At 39.8% G+C, this 17,705-nt stretch overlaps 1 protein-coding gene across 1 annotated transcript in view; it reads left to right on the plus strand.

The window, feature by feature from the left end:
- The window catches only part of LRRC28 (leucine rich repeat containing 28), an 87,152-nt gene that overhangs the window by 17,511 nt on the left and 51,936 nt on the right, over positions 1 to 17,705 (plus strand). The gene's annotated exons all lie outside the window — the stretch shown is intronic.

Below are 17,705 nucleotides of genomic sequence, written 5' to 3' on the forward strand. Positions count from 1 at the left end.
CAAATAAAAAGTAGTAATCTTCCCAGTAGCATGCTATTTCTGATGGTGGACTTTGGATAGAAAAATGTTTGAAGGATTCTTTTTTCATATGGATCTTCTATGATATTCTTTGCTATTATATCAATAATATTTCAAGCTTCTTGAAGGAGACATAACACGGTAACAACAAACTTCATGATGGCAAAATGACCTTAATTCCTGTTTCACAGAATTTAAAGGATTCAGTTCTTCTCTTACTCTTCTGTCCCGTCTCTCCCATGTCTGTTTCCTAAAGAGACACTACTCCTGTAGCTTTTTTTAATTAAGTAGTTAGAACAAAATTTGTCATCTATCGCCACAGTGAGGTAAATAAACAAGTATAGTCCAAAAGAAATCTGACATACTGTTAAAAAAAGATTGACCCGCAGCAGTTTTTCAATGGCTTTATTTTATTTCTTGCGTATCAAAGCATTTAAAAGTAACTTTCCCCAAAATGAAGCTGCTTTCTTATCAAGTTGTTGAGGTTTTTTAAAACCTTGCTTTGTTTTTTACTGTGTTTTGATCTGTACAGAAGATAGCATGTAAGGTCAGCATTTCAAAAAATTCTTTACTTAATCTAACAGGATTAGCTTTTGGCTGGAATTTTAACTAAATTTTGAACATGTTTTTCCTGCGTTTGCAAAACACAAATTTTGCATTCTTTAGGAAGATGCTTAAAGCTTTGAGCACAGAAATTGAGCTGTCCTTTCCCTCTGTTTTTTCAGCTGTTGTAAGCTTTACAGACTAATGCAAAAAGTGGTGGTGATTAGAAATTATAAATGTACACAGCTGTGTATGGATTGAAATTACATAAACCTGTAAACATTATGCCACAAAGCAAGTAAAATGTTCATCAGTTTTCAGATAGATGCTTCTTTCTTTTGAGTTTGTGTTCCTTATCGATAACTTACTTTGTGGTGTCATACCATGAAAGAAAGATTTGTTCAAAGAAAAACTGACACATTTCCTGCAAAACTTCATACATAAACTTAAAAAGGTTCCAAAAAAGGAGACTTTGAAAAGGATAATTTACATTAGTGAAGGGTTGATTGTGTCTACCACGTTTGATTAGGAACTAGTATTACTGGTGTAGGCAAGCTGCATTTATTTCCTTGTGAATTATATGAAATTTTGGATATTAAGCTTCCTTATTTTGTGCACTCAAAGCCTTGGGTGCATGAACATTTCAGATGCAGAGTAGCTTGTTTGTATGCCAGATGGTCCAGCAGCATTTAGGTGTTGTGGTGCTGATGTAGGGTCTATGTACATAAACAGCTTAATGCTACTCTTACTAACCACTTCCTTTTCAAAATGCTGTCTGTATGGCTGAACGATATGCAGCTTGTGCATTATCAGTCTGAGCAAAATGAATCTTTCATTTCTGTGAAGTGTTAGCTCTGCTACTCTGTTGCACTGAATGTTTTCTGCCCATAATGCTTCCTGGAGGGGTTGAGGGGACTTCATTAGTACATTTGAATAGCTTTTGTCTTGTCATCACAAAAGATTGTGAACGTTTTTATTCAGAGAACTCTGCAAGGAGGATTAATTAATGAAATGTTGGATTTTTAAAACCTGGAGGAAATAAATTAAGAATTCTAAGGTAGATGGACTACATGAAGTTTTGTTAAATAGCTTGAAATGGTCTAGTCTCTTTTAGTTACATTGGGGGTACAGGTAGCATGTGAACCTCATAGTGAGCTGTTGTGCAGTATTCATGCTGGAAAGCTAGCAGATTTAATAAAATGGATGAAACTGAGCTCTAACTTCATGGTAGCATAAAAGATTTTTCTTGTTTTAATGTTTTTTTGCCAACTACCTCTCTTTATGTGGATAGTAAATGCTGTTAGGCAAGGACAGCTGCTTCTTCCCTCCTTTTGGTAATCAGAGGGTGTTACAGAATAACCATCCAAATTACCTACCAGTAGTTGGTAGAACTGAAAAACCTGTGACTTAAAATACAGTTCGTTAGAAGAAACGAAATGGCTTGCAAGTGCATGAGATGGTAAATTGTTAGTCACCTATCAGCCCTGGTGCCCCCTTTTTTTTTTTAAATCCTGGCTTAGTCCTAAGTAAAGTGTATTTGCTTGCCATTTGTACATATTACACAAGTACCATATAACTAATAGTAAAGACTGTGACTAGAATAGCAGAAAGCATCGTAGGTCACAATGGAAGATCCAAATAAGTCAGCAAGCAGTGATCAGCCATTCTGTAACCAGACAGGCTAACCTATAGCATAATGTCTCTACATGGGGAAAAAAGCGTATTTAAGAACTCTTGGCCTGACCTTCCAAAGTACTAAGTGCTCTCAACACCTAATGAAGTTGTGAGCACCTAGTGGAATGAAGTCCTATGCTCAGTAATATTCTTAATGAACTTGATGATGATGATAAAAGTTTTAATTGTGACTTCAAGACAGTGTGACTGTAATAATGTGTGGGTGATGAAACATTTTCAGGAATATTCTAGCACATTTAATGTTTTTGAGCTAAACTATGTCCTCTTCCTTCGTTGTAGCTGTTTAGGAGGTTAGCAAACGTTAAGAGTAATCTAAATCACAATAAACAGTTGTCTCACTATTGTTTTTAAATACTGCTTTCACATTTCTGCCCTCATTAAACGCTAGCACTAAGCTTTAGACTTGTGTTACAAAACACAGAAGTAGCTTTATTTAAAAAAAAAAAAACTTTCAGGGAAAAGATGAGCCTTATGGCGGGCATGGACTGTGTTCCTCTTATTTGGAAAGCATCTAGCCCATTTTGACACTACCACAATATACCTAATTTTCCTTTGATGCTTATTAAAGATGACAGAGTCAGTGTCATACAAAGATTAGATGATTTGGTTTGGCCTCAAGACACCTTGGTTAAATTCAGACTCAGCCATTAAATCAGTGTGACCTCCTTTTCTTCTTCTTTAAACTGTTATAAAACCTTATTTATCCCACAAATGAAGTAGCAGGGCTGATGGCAAAACATACCGACATATAAATAACAAAAGTGCTCAATTTTGAGGGTGGGGGCAGGAAATTGTCCAGAATAAACATACAAAATTTCATAATATATTGCAATAAAATTTGGTTAGAAGGAAAATGTTTTAAAAAAGCCTCTTCAAGTAAGTTTTTGAATGTACTGCTGTTAGGGTTAGTGACTAGATGGGAATCTTCACATGAAATGGCAGCCATCAGTATCTGGATCCTACTTCCACCACAGCCATCTTTACAAAGACAGCACTGCTTCAAAGAATTCCTGATGATGATAAGCAATAAGAAACAAATGTATTGTGAGGCATAAGGTTTGCAAAGTTCTCAGAGCTCTTTTCTGATGAATGTTCAAATCATTTTATTGAATAAAGTGTAAATTATGAAGTTTTCAGGTTTAATAACCCGTCTTGCTTGGTATTTGTACACAGTATCATTGAATATCAAGTAAACTTTCTCTGATACTTACAATTAACTGTACCAGTTTATCTCCTAAATTCTTGAGGGCTGTGGGGGTAAAACTGGCTCCCTAAATAGATTATCTCTGTTGATGGGCAATGCTGATTCTTCATATAGTTAAGAAAATCATATCCTCTAAAGCAGCTTTGGCAGTGAATTTGTACACTGATTTTTGCATACCCTAATACCTGCTATTGTGCATAGCCTAACTTGTACTCTGTTTAGAGATTTCTTATTCTCATTTCAAAGTTTTGCTTTACAAGTTCTAGTTCAGAATTTTTTCTCTTAGCTTAGATTTTCCACTATTCGTGCCTGTTGCAATTATACTATAATTTGTCTGTACAGATCTTCCAATTCTAAACAGTTACTTAGTTTGTAATAAGGTTTAGCTTCAGTTTCTCATTCACAATTACGTACAGAGTTCTTTAACACCCTTTTTTTTTTTAAACTTTAAGCTTAATATCTACTTTTTATTAGTGGCCTTTTCCACATAAGAAGCATTGCATCATATCACTTGTTCCACCTGAATTCCTTTGCAAATTGTTGAATAGATATTTTGTCCAGACCTTAAATTTAGGTCACAGGTATTTTTGATGTGTGATCCTTTCCTGTAGACATGGCTACTGTTAGGGTTCAGCTTGATTTCAAATCATAAGGTTTTGAGGATAAAGTGTTGTTTCCATTTTAGGGATTAAATTTCGGTTGCACTGAAGTCAATGAATCCAGGTTTTGGCACTAGATGTCATTAAAGTGAGGGTGTGTTAATATGTTCACTGTAGTTACAGTTAAGGCTTCATGTATGACAAGACAGGTGTTTTTATTGCATGTTACTTGAGATACATGTTGCTTGTTAGATGCAAGTTATAGCATCTTGCTCTGACTTAATTAAAAATGAGGTTATGTTTATTCAGCAAATGTTATAGTTAATTATAGATTTAGTAAGTGAAAAGCTTAATGTTTTGCCAAGTTTTGAAGGAAAGTGAAGTAATTAAACAAAAGAGTTGTGCATGGTTTATGCTTCCAACCCATATTTTGGCAAAGTTCCCTCTCAATAAATGTGTGCATTGCTTTTTAAAAAAACATTTAAGAAAACTATTAGTAAATATGTTTGGTTGGAGCAAATCAAATTTCCCTGGTCATATTTTGCTTTTCATACTTTGATTAACAATAAGAGTTGAGTCCTCAGTCAGGGGAAAAAGTACGTGGTCTGGTAATATAACTTTTTTTACGCAAAGGGATGATACAGACAGCAGTTTCTTCATTTGATTCATAAAGAGCAATTGCGGCTTGATGATGGTTTTGCAACACATGATGTGGTTGAAGAGAGGTGCAGAACTCTTTGCAATAGTCAAATGCGGGTTTTGCAAATTCTCTTCCTTTTCTGTATAAGGCAGTATCATGTGGTTTCCATCTCAAATTGATATTCCTTTACTGTCTTTAGAGACTTGCATCTTGCCCCCCCCCCGCCGCCTGCCATTTTACTTCCTCTCTGTTAAACCAAAAGGAAACAGTATTTATCTGCCTCTGGCATTTCTAAAGTACATACTGCCATAATATTTAACTGCCTTGGTACCATGTATTGGATCCAGGCTGGATTCTAAAATTCACCCATTGTTTCCCCCGCCCCCTTGATATTTTTAAGGCAAATTATTTTAGAAGTAAAATGAAGTCAATTTAAACATTAAAATATAATTATATAGATGTAAAACTTTTTCTTCAAAGTACTTTACAAAGATGAATTGATCCTAAGACCATCCGTGTGAAGTCGGTAAGGGAGTGTGTTAACCTCATTTTGCAGCTGGAGAAGAAAGAATTTAATGTAAGTGATTTGTTGTAGGCTACAGAGATGATCTGTGTTTGAGCCAGGATGAGATCTTGGGTGTTCCTGGCTCCCAGTCCCTCTCTTAAGAACACACCTTTTTGAAGTTTATTGTATTAAATATTGGAAGAGAGAAGATGTCTGTCTTCTCTGTATTGAAAGTGCAATATGTATGTTCAGGTACTTAACTGATGGTTTGTATGTAAAATATTTTTTTTGCATGTCACACTGATATATGCATATGCTAACTCTTCTGGAATAAAGTGTGTATTTCGGTTTAAAAATGTGAAATGAGTAGTGGGAAGCCTCAGTATAGCAATAAGGTGAATAAAATATGTTTTGCAGCTGAAACTACTCACTTTTGCAGAAGGCTAAATAGGGGGGATGAAGATTAATTTCAAAACAACAATGTACGGATAGCCATCTGAGGACCTCACCCCATATAAATAGACTCCTGTGGTAACGGATCAGAAGGGTTCACCTCCCACCCCCACTCCTTCCACCATTAAAAATGTAAATCAAGCTGTAACTTTTGATCACCACTGTACAGTTATAAAATAATCCTAGGAACGTTACCACTTGATTACCACCAAGTCTGTTTTGCTTAGCAGTTTGCTAAGTGAAGTTTTAAGTCTGGAAAGTTACATATTTGTCCCTTTTTCTCATTTTGTAAGTTGCCATATGTACAATATATGTATTGAGAATTCATACAGATAACATATTTTGAAATACTTCTCAGTATTTTTCTCGTCAAAAAGTCTTGAATGCCCTACTTAGTATTTTTGAACAGAGCTCAATATTAGGTATTTCAATAAATCACCCTGAAGGAGTAGTGCTTAAATAGCTTCTTTTCCTTTCCTCTCTGCAAAAGAAATAGATTTTCACTGCTTAGAAGAGTGTGGCATGCCAACGTTCTATTCTCATTCTAGAACTTGGAATTAAAATATACAGTCTGCCTAATTTTTTGAATTAATTTTCAGTATCTTGATTTAGACTTGCAAAGAAGAATCTGTATTATAAATCTTGAGGTTTCTCCTTCTTTTCACTACTCTTCAGTGCTGCTTCTTATTAGGTTAAATTACTTTGGTGCCTCTTATTAAAGATTCAATAACTTATACTGATCCTGGCTTTAAATGCAAGGCACAAACTGGACCCTTTTCTGTTTCAGAGTTGGCATAGACTTAGTCTACTCTGGTTTCCTAATTTAGTAACGTATGAAAATATGCACGACGGGGCAGGTTTGGTATGTCAGGCACCCATCCAGGAGTGTGGTGTTTGTAAGTAACTGGACTTGTGGGCATTTGAGGAAAACATAGGTTAGGTTGCACAAGCATTGCACTTTGCAAGTGCATAACTACTTAAAGGAGCACTGTCCACTAAATAAAGTCAGGCATAATTGTTTTTTAACACAAAATATATTGTTTCTATTAAAGTAGATTGGCATTTAATTTTAGATTTGTTCTCTTCAGTTAACACAATGTCTATAAAATGCTTGTTCTGTTCAGTAAGTTTAATTTCCAACCAAACTATATGTACCATATAAAACTGAAAGTCAACCCAACAGAGTTTGTCATGTTTTTTCCCCTTAGGCTCTTTCCAGCAGAAGTGGAACCTCCATTTAATATTTAAAGTTATCCATGAAATGTATTTGAAGAGTTATTGACAATTCCACTAATTTCTGTGAAAGCAAGGAAAAGATAAAATGGTTGTGGCACAGATTTTGGGTAATCAGTGATATATACCTATTGCCTCCAAAGCTTTAGAATCTGGACTCAGTAGTGATTGTCAGGATGTCTGATGTTTTTAAGAGGTGTAGAGGGAGGCCTATCAAACACTACTTTGAAAAAACTCAAACAACTGTGGTGCCACTTTGTTCACTTAGTTTTTGCTTCCATAAAAATTGCGGGGGATACAGCTGATCTTTCTCTCTTTGAAAAATCTCGTATAATGCAAAAAGTACACTAATCTAATTCAACCCATTATTTTGAAAACCTCATTCTTAAAGGACTTTTCTCCAGGTAATTCAGCCTAAAAAGTATAAGAATCATAGAGGAAAAAAAATTAAGGTTGCTCTGTTTTATTTTAATAACATTTTCCTCAAATGCTGAAATTTAGGAAGTAATCAATTAAGGTCAACAACCACACTTCTATTTCTCTAGCTACTCTAATATAATACTCATCTACTCTTTTATATATAGCTGCTATTTTACGATGCATTGTTAAAACCTAAGGTTTCATAAACTACAAGGCAGATTTGACTCCAAGATATGTACAAGAAGGACATATGTTAAAAGGATCCTATTTTAAAGAGATGCTTTTGGTTTTGGGATTGTTGGAAGAAAAGAGAACTTCTTACATGTCTCCTTGCATAAATTTATTTCTGACATCAAGCCAGAATGAGATGTGTTAAGTTTTTTTCCATCTTAAGAAATTCAAAAGGAGAACCATCTCTTAAAAGGAGTTATACTTGAAATGCAAAATGGCAGATGGGTGCTTACTATGGGAAGAATTTTGTCTTACAGAACTAAACAAAGCAGAAAGCAGTAGTTTGTACCAATAATCCTTTGTGTAAAGCCCAACGGTAGTGACAGTTATTTTATAAATTATTACTGAGAAGCTGTATGAATTTTTGCAGTAATCTATTTTTTTCATGGATTTTCTGTTCAAGTTAAACTTTTAATAAAACTACTAACACTTCTGACAGACTGTGAATTTAAATGATGGGTAGGGAAGTGAAGACAAAGAAGACAAATAAATGCCAGGAAATTCCTGGAAATTTAACTTGAAACTAAAGCCTTTCTGTGTAGACTCTGACCTGTACAGTGTGTCAAAATGAGTCATCTCTGTGTACAGAGCAGTGCACTATTCTCTGTCTGCTTACTGCTTTTTATGGTTATTTTCTTTCCACAGTTCTGTGCCACTTCCTGCCTGTTGAGGAGCTTTTGAAAGCCTCTTTGTTAGTGTTATACAGCATTTCTTAGCGCACAACAAAAGGTTTATAATACCATTGTACACTGATAGCAAAAATAGTAATGCTAGGAATATAATCTGCAATGATATAGCTATATTTTTCCTAAATGAAAATGTTTATCTAGAGTGTACATTTTTATTCCAACAATTTTCTCAGACAGGTTTCTGTAGGGCTTAATGGAGCTAAAACATCATTACCAACACGTATAACAGATAATATAGATAGAACATATAAAACCCAAACCTCTCTCTCTCTCTCTCTCTCTCTCTCAGTAGAAACCTTTGATATTCCTAGTTTTCAGGAATGGGGTTGCATAGCAGATTTGCAAAAATCCATCTGTTAAATGTTTTTGTTTTCTATTGTAATTCAATAAACCTGAAATGAATGAATAAAGAAAATATCTAAAGCAATTGGAAAAAACTATCATAATTTTAACACTTTTGAAATTTAAAACAATAGTTGTGTCCAGTTTAAAAACATCTAAATAGATTTTGCGGTTCCAATAGTATTTAAACAAAAAGCACTTAACTTCTAAGTAACTAGTAATTCAAAATTTTAAAACTGCATGAATAAGGGGTTGTAGAACACATTGTACTAGTGTAGCCAACAAAAGGCAATATACGTAGATTTCTACACTACATCTCATTCCAAATGTCACTGGGCTTTGCAAACCGTGCATAGCAGTCATTTAATCTGCCAGTGAGGACTGCTTTAAGATCTATCTCGAAAGCTGTTCCTGTACAAATTTGCAGGTATGTGTCAGTAACTTACAGGCTGAAAATCTTGCAAGAACATTATAGTTAACATTTTTAACTATAATCTGGAAACCCAGGAAATTGAGTCAAGACTAAATTGAAATATGAAAATGCATTCTCACCTAAATAACCTTAACTCTATCCTGTAAATGACATTAACCTCCAATCTTCCCTTCTCTGTTTCTATTGTACTTTCTTCATAAAACGTTGTTTTTGGATCAAGCACTTTGCTGAGAGCTTTAAGTAGTACACAGCCTATGTATGTTGATGGGTTAAAACTGGAAAAACTGCTGCCCTTGTATCAAAAATGACTCACATTTTCATCTGTTTTATAACTGATTTCATAGATGTCTCTGATACTAAGTAATGGTACTTCATTCTAAACATGGCTCTTTTCGCTTAAGTGCTATAATTTTAATGGTTTAGGCCTAGGAGTTTTGTGTATATATAGGTATACTTGTCCAGTATCTAATAATACTTATAAAACTGTTAACCAGAGAATCTTAATGAAGGCTGGGGAATGATCAACTTCAATATGGTGTTTTGTCTAATCAGGAATTTTTTAAATAATTCTCTTCGCAGTCTTCCTTATTGTCATAAAGAAGGCCAGAGTTAGAACAGCCACAGTACAGTTAGGTGTACAGCCTGCTAGCTTTTGTGGTCGCTGATTAAATTAACCTCTCTGGGAAGGACAAATCTCAGTCTCTGGTTTTTCTTCTTCTTTGTCCTGTAAATATGTTTTACTTTATGTAGTCAATCATATCTTCTGTAGAGTACAATAAGTTTTATTGCTTCTTACTCCTGATGATTCTGCAGAATCAACATGAACAATGTGTGAATTGGAGTCTGCTCATTGTGCATTATCAGCAGAATTTGTTCCAAAATGTTTGTTACATGAACAGTTAAATGCAGCTGTACAGGTCTACTGAGAAAAATGGAGTTTTACAGAATTTACTGAAGACAAAATGTGGCTATAAATTTTGGGGATGTTGCACCAGGAGGAAAGAACTCAGCTTTACTTTCAGATCCCATGTTGGGTTTGCAGGGCTGGCAGTTTGAAAAATAAATGGCATTGTGTTCTCTTTATAAGTTAAAAAATTTTTTTCCACCTGAGCCAGTTTTCAGAGTAGATCTGCACTTCTGAATTGTAGGCGTTGATAACTAGACAATTGTTATTGTTCCTTCTGTCCTTAAAAATCTGTTAATATACTGCATTTTCATACTTTATAATATGTCTTAAGTTCAACCTTAACTCTCAATTGCCTGATCTTTCAGTATTAGTCTTTCTGATAACTGTGTTTTAATAAAGATTTTTACCCTTAGTTACTAATAGATTATTTCCATCTTAACAATGTTTTTCTTTGGTAATTGACTTAATTTTTTAAAAACCTTTGATTTAGGAATTTCTCAGTGATAAGTATCCTAATGGATGGATGGATTCCAAGGCCAGAAGGAACCATTGTGATCATCTGGTCTGATTTCCTGTATAATACAGGCCATGGAACTTCCCCCAAATTCCTAGAGCATATCTTATTTCCAGTCTGAATTTGTCTAGATTCAACTTCCAGCCATTTGATCATGTTATAGCTTTTTCTGGTAGATTGAAGAGCTCATTATTAAATATTTGTTCACCGTGTAGATGCTTGTAGACAGCAATCAGGTCACCCCTTAACATTGTCTTTTGTTAAGCTAAATAGACAGGTTCAAGCAACTCAATCACTATAAGGCATGGCTTCTAAACTTGTAATCATTCTTCTGACTCTCTTCTGAACCCTCTCCAATTTATCAGCATCCTTCTTGAATCATTATTGTCCGTTGCCCAAGATTTTACTCAGAACGATAGTTCCCTGTGGACATGTTTGTGCTCCTTGTATTTTGAAATTTATTGGCTATACTACACATTTATATGCATATTTGCGCCGCACTCTTTTCTTCTGCCCTTATTTGTTCCAGGCAGTGTCATCTACCTACTCAGTGGCTGAATCCTGGTTTCTAAGCACTCCAGACTCCTCTGATCTCAGCTGCTCCATCAATCCTGCCATGTGTAGGACTTCTGTAGGACTTTCTTCTCTCTCCTTCCCTTAGGGCTGGTCTACACCACACAGTTAGAGCAACATAAGGCAGCTTGTGTCCACCTAATTATGTCAGTGTCTACACTACAGCCGCCTTCTTGCTGATGTTAGTGCCCTACTACACTGACATAATAACTTCACCTCAGTGAGAGGTGCAAGGCTCATGCCAATGTAATTAGGTCCGAATATAGACATGGTGTTCCTTACATTGGCTTTCTTGTCAATTTCATGGCAGGAGCTGTGAAATTGACAAGAAACCCCCTGGCTCCCCTGGAGAGCTAGGCAAGAGCTGGCTCCCAGCTGGGAGCCAGGGTGAGAAGCCTGAGGGGCCCCATTCCGGGAGCCAGGAAAAGAAGCCCCGGCTGGCTTCCTCCTGCCCCCTCCTCCACCCCCCATCCTGGCAGGGAATGGGGAAGAGAAGCCCTGGGTGGCTTCCCGGTGGCTCCTGGGTGGGAGCCAGGGGAAAGCCACCAGGGGCTTCTTGGTGCCCCTGCCTGCTCCCCACCAGGAGCCCGGATGTCTTGTCAATTTCACAGCTTGCAGCCATTAAATTGACTATGCTACCGGGCTCCCAGAGGTGAGCAGGCAAGGGGGCCAAGAAACCAAGGGGGTCAAGAAACCAGGCTCTCAGCTCCTCATACTGCTCCTCTTAGGTCAGTCGAAGCACTCCTGGTGAGGATGCACACCATTGACCCGAGGGTAGTGTGGACATGAACCACCGCAATAATTACTGCGGTGGTTATAAGTCGACCTAATATGGGTTGACGTTCATTTCTAGTGTAGACGTACCCTTAGACTGGGATGGAGTTGGCAAGAACACTGGGAACTCCTAAACTCAGCAGGTGGAACAAGGGGGAGAAGAGCCACCCAGTCAGCACCCGTGGAGCTATTAAGCATTGCATGCTCCTGGCTTTGGAGGACTCCACTTGTGGATGTTAAACTTTGCAGGAATGTGCAGACTTTCTGAGCAGTGTGTGTTCCTCTGGGCCAGGATCTCTCCACCTGTGTGGCTGTTAATAGCCTTAAGGTGTATTCCCAGTAGGCCAGGGCATCATGCCAGGATGAGGAAGTTTGTGTGCTTCTTCAGTCATTTTAAAATACTCTGGAGGAGTGCTGCTTTACTGGGAGCATGGGAGAAAGGGCTTTATAAGGTCTTTGTGTTACAAATTTTGTTGTAACTGGGTTATTATACCAAATCCATCCCCATAGTTTCTAGGCACCCAACAAAGTCACTTGCTGTTTTTCTCTGCCTTTTACATGCTTCTGTTCCCCTTTTTTGGCTATTGGGCATTCTACCTGAGACTTACTCATTTTTCCTCCTCCTTGTATTCCTCCTGGATTCATACTGTTCCACTGATGTGAACCTTTCAAGGTGATTTTTGGAAGGTATATATTATTCTTTGTAATGTAAAGTACACATGCCTAGGTATGGAGTCTTGCCTGAGGAAGTGGCTTACCCTGTGGAGCTCCTATGTCCTTTTGGAGCAGAGCCCCTGCTTTGGAAAAGCTTAGCTTTCAACAGGGCAAAGGGCTTCCCCAGCTGTGGGCTAACCAAGGACTTAAGGAGCTAGGCTCCCTTCTACTTACTGTTGGGAGTAATGCAGGGCCACATTTTGCTTCCTGTCCCTCTTTGGTTCCATTATCTTTGACCCGTTGGGTTATTGCAGGCCTCAGCTCTCCAATGCCCAAGAGTCTTGCTCCTGTGGAGCTTTCCCTCGCCCCCTCCCCTCCCCCCATCTGTGAGGAGTGTGTTTTGAAGATGTATTGGGACAATGTTACTGAGATGTTAATCTGAGGGTTTCAGAACTCACCAGAATGAGGACTGTTGAAGCCCCAGATGGCCCTGAGTAGGTTTGCTGGATGCTGATGTATTTTTAACATTGAAACATTTAATTTAAATATTAATTTAAGCTCATTTAATTTAGCATTGAAATACATTGCTCTTCAGCATCTCAAACTTGGTTTTCTGCACTGGATCTCACCAAGATGTTTCCAGTAAACATTGTTTGGGGTCTTTCAGAAAAGTTGTTTATGTAGTGCAGATATGGCAAAAAGGAAGAATTTTCAAACTATGTTGAACACCCTTTTTCTGTATCCCATATCCATAAAATGGCATGGCTGAATAACCTCACACATGATTTAAAAAAACAACTATCTGCCAGCCACGGACAACACAAGGCAAATTCTAAACTGTGTGAGTGCTTTAAATTGAGTACTTTAAAAAGGGAAGAGGGCCAAAGGACTCTTATCAGGTTTATAGCGGGAAGCAAGACTCGTTCTTAAATGTGGACAAGCTACCACCACATCCTAAAGAACTCCTTACAGAATAATAGTACATATAATACTTTTGAGAGAAACCTTGCACCTGAAGGGAAAAGTGATAAGTGATTTTTATCCTGTGGCACATGGGAGGTAAGGCTGATAGATTTAAGCTACCCTGTCTCCACACTCCAGCCTTTCCCATCTTTACAGCTGCCACTGTGTAATGGAGGGTTTTTAGAAATCGACTGACCTTTGAGGATACTCCCAATGACACATTGAGCCAGAGGCCACAAGACAAGAGTGGGAAGTTAGTTATGCAGTGGTACATAATTTTAAAGAACATTGAGTTGTCATTGCTGCTTTGATCAATTCTCGAGCATACTTTGATAACAATCAGATAAAGAGCTCCAGGCAGTGCCATCAAAACAATGCATTGTTTCTTTTATTTTGAAAAATGTATTTCTACACAGACTGTTTTAAAAAAAAAAATATATTCTGCTCGTGAGAATTGATGAGACTTGGCACACAGACCTAAATAATGAAGCTCAAATGGGATTGTTTTTCACATACTGATCAGAATATTGTGAATTTGCTTTTGAAAGTCATGGGAAGTACTTGCTTATAACTGTGTCAAAGACAGAAATATAACTATCAGTGGTGCCAGAAGGGGTATTTGAATTGAAAACTGTAATTGCTCCCTTAGCTTTTCTTTTTACCAATGAGAACGCTGTGTATCCCTGTGTTGGTCACATCAGGAAAAAGTTTCCTTAAATTTTCTTGGTCACTCTTGTTCCTATCCAGCTGGATATGTGTGATCTGGAAAAACAGTTAAACAGGAATTAAAAGCTACATAACTGATATTTTAATTTGTTCTAGTTTTGCTTTGTTTGAGCAGTTGTGGTGGTGATTTATTTGTATAATTCTATATAAATTTTCAAATCAAAGTTACCACAGTTTATTTGCATAGGTTCTTTGATTTCCAGGTGTGTTGTGAGAAAAGAAACGGTAACTGTTTATAAATTGTTTCAGATGATTTGATTACTAAATATAGTTGTGCTGGTAACAGGTTTTTTTGGCATTCTGGGTGGAGCTGGTAGTGATGTCTATTGTTAAAGTAGCCTAACACTTTCCATTATAAGCCCCTATTTTCAGTTACTTATAATTTTGCCAAACTAATTAGTTGATCTGCACATTTTCATGCTTCCACTCTGCCTCAGGATGAAGTTTTTTGGAAAGTTTCAGAAAAAGTTAGGGGGGGAAAAACCATTTTTGCCAGTATAAGCGTTTTCCATTAATTTCTTTAAAAATACTTAACACCTCCATGTTTGGAGCAAGAACTTAAAATTTGGCAAGGGGATAGCCTGCATACTAGTGAGGTACCTTGTACTATCTCCATGAAAATGCCCTGAATTTTGACGGAGTTATAAACCTCTGCAAATCAGCATTTGATCATGCTCTGTAAAGATTGCTGCTAAAATCACTGAACATTCCATTGTGTGATGGGATATGTACCCCACAATGGCCAGTTCACACACTAGGCTGCACCTGGAGGGAGAACCAAGCATAACTGAGACTACAAACGGGAAGTTGAGAGCAGGAGAGTCTGCAGTCACTCTCTGAGAATAGAGAGGCTGTGAGAAGGAAGCCTGGGGCAGAGGGAGAGTTAGCCCTGGGGTCCTTGGTTGAGCAGAGAAGGCTGGCAAGCTGTCAAGAGAGACAACAGCCACTGAGAGTGGAGCAGGCTCCAGTGGTAAACCTTGATCGAAGGGCAGGATTTGGACATTGGTTTGTGTTCATATACTTCTATCTTGGGATGTTTGTTAGGTGATTCCAGGGCAGGGCCTTGAGGATATGTCTACACTACGATAAAAACCCTAGCACTGAGTCTCAGAGCTCAGGTCAGTAGATTTGAGCTCACAGGACACTGGTGCAGGGGTATAAAATTGCAGTGTAGACATTTGGTCTTGGGCTGGAGCCCAGGCTCTGAGGCCCTTCCCCCTCGTGTGGTCTCAGAACCCGGGCTCCAGGCCAATTTCAAACATTTGCATTGCGATTTGATCGCTCTGCACCCGAGCCCTGTGAGCCTGAGTCAGCTGACCCAGGCCAGCCATGGACATGCTGCAGCTCTCTTATTGCAGTGTAGACATGCCCTCTCTTGCCTTTTCCTCCACAGCTTCTCTAGGCTCACCCTTCTCTCAGGGCCAGGACTCTCAGGGTGTGTCCACTCCTGCAGTTGGAAGTGAGCCTTCCAGCTCAGGTAGACAGACTCACGCTAACTGGGTTTAAGCTAGCATGCTAAAAATAGGGTTGTGGATGTCAGAGACTTGGGATGGCCATTTGATCTCAGACCCAGGAGGGTCAGGTGAGCTTGAGAGTCCCAGCTGCCATCAGAGCCACAATGTCCATGTTAGCACACTAGCTCAAGCCCTGCTAGTGCGAGTCTCTTTGCCCAGGCTGGGAGGCTCGCTCCCAGCTGCTGTGTAGATGTACTCAGGCAGGCCCCGGTAGAAAGAAGCCCAGGGAAGCTGCAGCAAGTAGTCCAAAGGAGCAGGCCTTGGCTGTTGATGATAGGGTCTCTCTGCTGGAACCCTATATAGTGAGAGAGCCCAGGTTCCTCTATTAACCACTACCAAAGAGCCGTGAGCCCAAAGAAGGGCACAAGGATGACAGAGATGCCTGATAATAGAGTGTGAGGCCTTGTTATAAGGGTATTGGACTGTTTATTTGTAGGACTTTGTTATCCCAGAAGGAGTGGAGTAAATTCTGATTTGGTCAGAAGGCTGAGTTATGGGAAGAGGCAAACCACCAAAAGACCAGAGCAGCCATTGGCAGGAAGTTCCAGACAGTGAGAGAGACACTATACCATGCCTGGCCACAAGCAGGTGTGCTAGCAGTAGGTGAACTTTCACACGTTTCTGCTGAGCATGCCTGGACCCATAGAACTACTTACATAGCAAATGCACTGGGCGTGTTCCCAGGCCTCTCTGAGCCTCCTGTGTGCCCAGAGCCTGCACCCTGAATCCCCTCCCGGACCACGCACCCCCTCCCACATCCCAGCCCTCTGCTCCAGCCCTGAGCCCCCTCCTGCACCCAGAATCCCTCCTGGAGCCTGCATTCCAGCCCTGCACCCCTTCCCGCAACCAAATTCCCTCTAGGAGCCTGTCCCCCTCCCACACCCCAGCCCTGAGCCCCTCCTGCACCTAAACTCCCTCCTGGAGCCTGCACCCCGAAACCCCTCGCACACCGCAACTCCCTACCCCAGCCCTGATCTCCCTCCTGGAGTCTGCACCCCAAATTCCCTCCTTTGCCCAAACCCCTGCCCTAGCTTGGAATCCCCTCCTGCATGCTGAACTCCTCTACCCCAGCCCGGAGCCCCATCCTATACCCCAAACCCTACATCCCCGGCCCTAGCCCGGAGCCCTCACCCTCACCACACCCTAACCCCCTGCCTCAGCCCCAGCCCAGAGCAGCCTTCTGTACCCTGAACCCCTCATTTCTGGCCCCATCCTGGAGCCTGCATCCCTAGCCCAGAGCCTGGAGCCCCCTCCTGGACCCCAAATTCCCTCCCAGAGCCTGCAGCCCCTCCACATCCTGCCCCAGTCCTGAACGCCCTCCTGCACCCAAATTCCCTCCAGGAGCCCGCACTGCCTTCCACACCCCAGCCCTGAGCCCCCTCCTGCACCCTGAACCGCTCATTTCTGGCCCCACCCCGGAGCCCGCATCCCCAGCTGGAGCCCTCATCCCACTCCCGGACCCCAACCCCTGCCCCAGCCCAGTGAAAATGAGTGAGGGTGGGGGGAGAGCAAGCGACAGAGGGAGGGGGATGGAGTGAGAAGGGGCCGGGCCTCAGGGAAGGGTGGGCAATGGTGTTCAGTTTTGTGCCATTAAAAAGTTGGCAACCCTAATGCACATGGAAGCTGAATTAAGGTTGCACAAGTACATTTAAATCTGGCGCTTCTGAACTATCTGAAAGATTACCTCTCTCCTCATGCCATACTGCCACAGCAGAGGCCACCAAGATGGATGCTTCTTGTTATAAAAGAGGGAGGACAGCTGGCATGGCATCCTCTGTGAGGGCTCTGAAATTCTGCAACGTGCTCTCCCATCCATGTCCAAAATAGCCCACATACTGAGATTTTTGTGGCTTGCTGAGGGTATACTTCCAATATTATGTACAAGTAGGTTGCTGGCTAGCTGATTGAGTTTCTGTGGAACTGATTTTAATGCTGCTGAGATTTAACTTAATTATATTTGCTGTCTAGCTGTTTATATTAGAGGGCCTAGAGCCTTGGATAGGTATCTATTATTACAAACCTAAATAAATAAAAGTAACTTTTGAGATTTTTGCAACTTGAGTATTCTAGATTTT

The sequence above is a fragment of the Lepidochelys kempii genome, chromosome 10, assembly GCF_965140285.1.
Source record: "Lepidochelys kempii isolate rLepKem1 chromosome 10, rLepKem1.hap1, whole genome shotgun sequence".
NCBI lineage: Eukaryota > Metazoa > Chordata > Testudines > Cheloniidae > Lepidochelys > Lepidochelys kempii.